Source organism: Odontomachus brunneus, unplaced genomic scaffold (genome assembly GCF_010583005.1).
Source record: "Odontomachus brunneus isolate Ranch 3 - 2012 unplaced genomic scaffold, Obru_v1 Obru_scaffold_135, whole genome shotgun sequence".
NCBI classification, from domain to species: Eukaryota; Metazoa; Arthropoda; class Insecta; order Hymenoptera; family Formicidae; genus Odontomachus; species Odontomachus brunneus.
In genome coordinates, this window is record NW_022639585.1 from 418656 (window position 1) to 424233 (window position 5578).

General features: G+C 33.2%; 1 protein-coding gene and 1 pseudogene across 1 annotated transcript in view; both read right to left on the minus strand.

The window, feature by feature from the left end:
* LOC116850174 (sodium-dependent dopamine transporter) overlaps positions 1 to 5578 on the minus strand; it is a 400294-nt gene that overhangs the window by 272896 nt on the left and 121820 nt on the right. The gene's annotated exons all lie outside the window — the stretch shown is intronic.
* On the minus strand, positions 2363 to 5423 carry LOC116850175 (annotated as a pseudogene).

Genomic DNA, 5578 nt, shown 5'->3' on the forward strand with positions numbered 1-5578 from the left:
AGTCGGCCTTCCCGGGCCGGCTGATGTATTAGGTTTTAGCCCGATCGGACAGCTCCTCGGATGCCCGAGTTTGGTTAGACGCAGAGGAGGGAGAGAGAAAGAACCTCGTGGTGAAACTTAACAGATCTTTATTCCTTCCGCACTACAGTCGGACGGTAACGGATAAGCACACGGTGCAAGAAATAAACGGGCGGCGCAAACAATAAGCGAATGGCACAAACAAAAAGCAAACGGCGCGAACAATAAGCGAGCGCCAACGAAACGCGATCGTTACGGTAGGCGCGACGCGGCAACGCGGCGGACGGAGATTGGTACGGTAGGCACAACGCGATACGCAGCGAACGGAGATCGGTAAGATAGGCGCAACGCGATACGCGGCGAACGGAGATCGGTAAGATAGGCGCAACGCGATACGCGGCGATGCAGCAAGCGGCACGGTGCAGCCAGTGCACAGCGATAAGGTCGTGAAGCCGGAGCCTAGGAAATCCGCTCGTCAAGACGCTTGACGGAACCAGAGACGCTTGAGTCCGGGTAGTGGAATATATGGAACGGAGGTATGACGCTAGGAGTCCGCTCGTCAAGACACTTGACGGAACCCGAGACGCTGGGTAGCGGAATACGGCAAGGATAAGAGGCGAGCTTGCACTCAGGATCGAGTCACTTGGGAGAAGCGACTCGAGGATTTGGTCCTAAGCAGAGTATGGACACTTTCTCTTGAGAAAAGTCAAGCCGTATTTCTACGCCATCTGGGCGAATAGACAAATTTTTTGGAACTGCTATTCAAGATTCCTATCAGTCGGTATCATTCCTAATAGAAATAAATTGCTGAAATTGCTGAAATCTCTGTCAATTGGCCCACTTTCAGTATAATTGTATAAAAAAAGGAATATACTATTCTTTCCTTTCATTTGATTTTAAATACTCGGGAATAAATAAATAATGTTGCAAATGTGTTATTTCACTTATTTATTTTACATCTTAAAATACAAAAAGAACTTTTATTTTTAATAAAATATATTAAACATTGTTTACTTTTTACGCCACACATTTCGCATGTTTTAACATAAAATTTTATTATATTAAAAATATTAAATTATACAGGGAGACAATTGGAATTTAGTTGAAAGTAAATTGTTATTACTTATTCGTAACAAGTAGGTTGAACAATATGAAGACTATTTTGTATCAGAAACTTGTAAAAATTTATTGCTATCAGTATAAGTATGCGCAAAGCAAATTTTTACATCTTTTTTTTAAATCATGTATCCTAACCATTTACTTTCAATTAAATCCTAATTGTCATCCTGTATTAAATGAATAAAATTATATTGAATTAAATTAGTAACTATTTAGAATAGGCCTTCTACAATAGCTCATAAGTCATAAATCAGAAGTCAGAAACTAGAAATTGACGACTGTGATTAGTCCATTTCTAACTTCTGATTACTAATTTATGACTTATGGCTTATTGTAGAAAGCCTATAATACTTAAATTATTAGTATTAATATTATGTAAAAAGAATATTTATGTACATTTCTTTTTTCATTTTGTACTATACAAATGTATCCCTTGTTTTTCTATAATATTTAATGGTTTGCTTGTATCTTTACCAGCTATTTTTCTATTAATATTAGAACACCATTGTGCAATTGAAAAGTTTTCTAAAATTTCTTGTACAACAGCTTCTTCAAAATCATTCTTATGTTCTTTACATTTAAAAAATGAAAAATCTATTTCATTTTTAATAATAGTACTAAAATTTTTACGCACTCCAGTGCGAAAACATATAGATGGCATTTTATTTCTGTATAGAATATGAGCTTTACACATGATAGATTCTATTTTCTCTAATGAAATATTGTCTTTGCATAAGTGACAATTAGAAAAAAAATGTATATTAAATAACTTGTCAATAGTATGTTTATAGTCTAATCCGTTGCTAATTGAATCATTATTTAATGAATATGATATATTGTTAACTTCTGCTGTTTCTTCTATTTCTTCAATAACATCTGTATTTGAAGTGTTTACTGTATCAATACTATTTTCTACAAAATGTTGTAATGAAAATAAAACTTCTCCATTAGTATCTTTATTATTACCTATACTGTGTTTACCTGTTAAATTATTTATTAATAATGTTTTGAAAGAAGACTGAAAATATATTATAACATGCAGGATTTATATTTCGACGGTTATGACTCCTAAGCAATCCAAAAAAATTTTCCAATGGATCCTGATTAATATTACGGGTTTTCAAACATTGCATCCCTGCTTTACTTACAGTTGCCCATAATTTTTGAAACCCTTTAATAGTTAATTTCCAATTATTCAAAGATGGAGTAGATACGGACTTTTTTGTTTTTTATCAATAAATGTGATGTTTTTTAATTGTCGAATTGCTTCATACTAGAAAGAATGGTGCACACTATTTTTTGTGACAGCAACTCGCAATGGTGCAGTATTATTTGACTTTGCTGTCCCGTTAACAGAATCAAATAATTTGTTAAAAAAATCCAAAGCTTTCGCTGTTGCATATCCTTCTTCTTTAGAAATTTTTAAAGACCCAATGTTCGTGTTAATACAACCTTCAAAATATAGATAGAAATATAGACTTTTATTAACGTCCTTTTAATAAATTTCTTATAATTAAAAATTATATAATTTAATGTATATATGTATTATAAATAATGTTTAATTACCGTTTATTTTACTGTTATATTCGATAAACGCCGACAAAGTTGCACTAAAAATTTGCGCTGCCAATTTCACCCTCATTTTCTTAATTTTATCTTTTTTAATATGTTGATCTGTTAATTTTTTAAATTGTCGATTGAGAGTAGTAGTATGAAAATCTAGTGCATAAGCGGTTTCTATCACATTCCATGAAGCAATTCCTTTTTTAGGTAAATTATTTTCATACATGTTGATTTCAATGTCTTTCTCAAGAAAATTATTTTTAATAAATGTGGAGGATCATATAAAACAATCATCTTCTGACCATATAAAGTAATTGTTTCATCTGCAAATACAATTTTATACCAACATTGTTATGCATGTTATATATTACAATATATTACGTACAAATTTTTACTTACCAAAGCGTTTACCAGTTTTTAAACATTCTTGAATCATTTAATAATTGTTTAAGTGCACCTACATTAGACGACCCTTGGTCGCATAATGTGCCGACAATGATACACCCAGCCTTAGTAGGTTCCTTAATGTTTTCTTTGATACATCATATTAATTGTGCAGTTTTAGTTGCACTTTTACAAAAATTAAATGATATTAGTATTTTCCAACCAGTTTTTATACCTCTCAGCATAAATACAAGTGCATGATTAGCTAAACCTGATGTCCTTTTATGTCCCCAATCTTCAAAACCAATAATTATATCATTAACTGTATCATATTGTAGATGAGGTTGTAACGACATTTCATCCCACATTAGGATACATAATTTATCAAGATCTTTCAATAATGATATTTGATGAGAGAGATGGGAAAAAATCAGTTCATTTTTGCCTGCGTGTAATGGGACCTTCTGCAATAAACGTCTTAAAGTTCTGCTACTAGGTAGCGTAAATAAATGTTGCAGAAGTTTATATCCAGCATGAGATTCTTTATATAGTGACAATGTCATTATCTTCTCACGTAAGCTAAATTTTATACCCTATAAATGAGACCAAAAAAGAAAGACATAAAACAAATATATATTCAGTCATAAAAAACAAAGCAATATAATAGTCTTAATTTTGCGGATAAGTATATTTGGAAAAAATTGTCATTATTAGTTTTGCGATATATTAATTACATTTTCCATAATTTAATTTTTTTAAATTTAAAGTATATGATCGAGCCTAAGGGTCTGCACACAATAGATAAAATATTGGGAATAGAAATTAAATCTATTATTTATCAATACCTATTATTAATCAATACCTATGTTTTCTAAAAATATAGAAGCATGTTCATTACTACATATACTCTTCAATGCTAATTTAATCTTTTTACAAAATATAGAAAAATTTACCTTATGCTTCTTTTCCTTATTTTTTATTTGCATATTTATAAACAATTTTTGTGTTTCGCTTAATTCTGAATACTGTTTCCAAAAACTGAGATTACTAAATTTGGTAGCATATTTTAATCGTTGTTTATACTTAATAAGATTATTACGCAAGGCATTATTTTGTTTTGTAATTATATTGCTCTTAACATATATTCTTTTTGCTATTGGAGTCAAATGGTCCTTTCTAGTTACACTTCCAAGTATATTTCTGCGAAAAAGATTTGTAGGACGAACACGTTTTAGTGTTCCCAGAATGTCAACATCAAGCGGGTGTGTTTCTTGTTTTGATTCTTTTTCAATATTGATATTGCTTTCTAATAAAGTATTTTCTCGTTGAACTTCACTTGTACTAGGCTGAGAGATATCAATTTCCATTGTTCCATTATTCTCATCTATTTCATTAGATTGCATATTAATTTCAAATGCACTTTCTTCTTCAATTAGACTCGTACTAGGCTGATAAATATCAGTTTCAACTGTTGTACTCGATAAATTCTGATTCGGAACAGCATCATGCTTCAATCGTCTACGATTTAGACTAAAAATGTATGAATTTTCACTGAAGTGTAAGTGGCAAATTCTATATTTTCTGACTTCTTGTTCAGATAGATTTAATATCCGTGGCACCGATACTGTTTCTAGCCATTTTTTCATTAATTCTATATTTTTGGGAAAATAATGCCCAGGAGCTTTAACAGGAGATGTACAACCTGGGATTATGCATTTCCAACCTATTTTAGCTGTCATTTTTCTACAAATAAATTGTTTTAGTGAAAGACTAATAATTTTATGCAAATGTTTTACATTCAAGGAAATGATAAATATAGTTAGTATCAATATAACCTAACCTGTCAATATAATCTAACCTGTTTTTGAGAGATACTCCAACCACAAAGCTTCACAGTGTCTCACGTGGATCGAAGCCTGCCGAATTCACTCGCCGTCTCCATGATGCTTCAAAATATACAAGTCTCGTATATAGACAATCTCAGTTGTCAATAATATTGCAAAAAAGACCGATCCCGTTTAGTCTCGTTGGAATTGTGTTGGAACACGTTGAAAAGCTGGCGATAACAGAATCATGTTACCAGTGGTTACCGCGCGGTTACCAGTGAGTTCTATTATAGTTCCGAAAAATTTGTCTATTCGCCCAGATGGTGCAGAAATACGGCTTGACTTTTCACATGAGTGTGTCCATACCCTGGTCCTAAGGAGCTCCGCGAGCCGGCTTATATACCCGTTTGGGAGCCCCCACGCGCCGGCGGCGAGCCGAAGGTAGGAGTCGGCACACGGCGCGGCATGCGGCGTTCAAGCGCAGGACGCGTGCTCGATGCTTGCGTCACGCGATTGGTGTGCCTTCGCGATTATGTGAGGCTCTTAAAATGTGGCGCTTCGTGCCGTTTCCGACCCGACTGATGGTCGGTCGGGTCGGTCGTGACGAGTATATCGTCACAATATATATATATATATATATATATATATATATATATATATATATATAT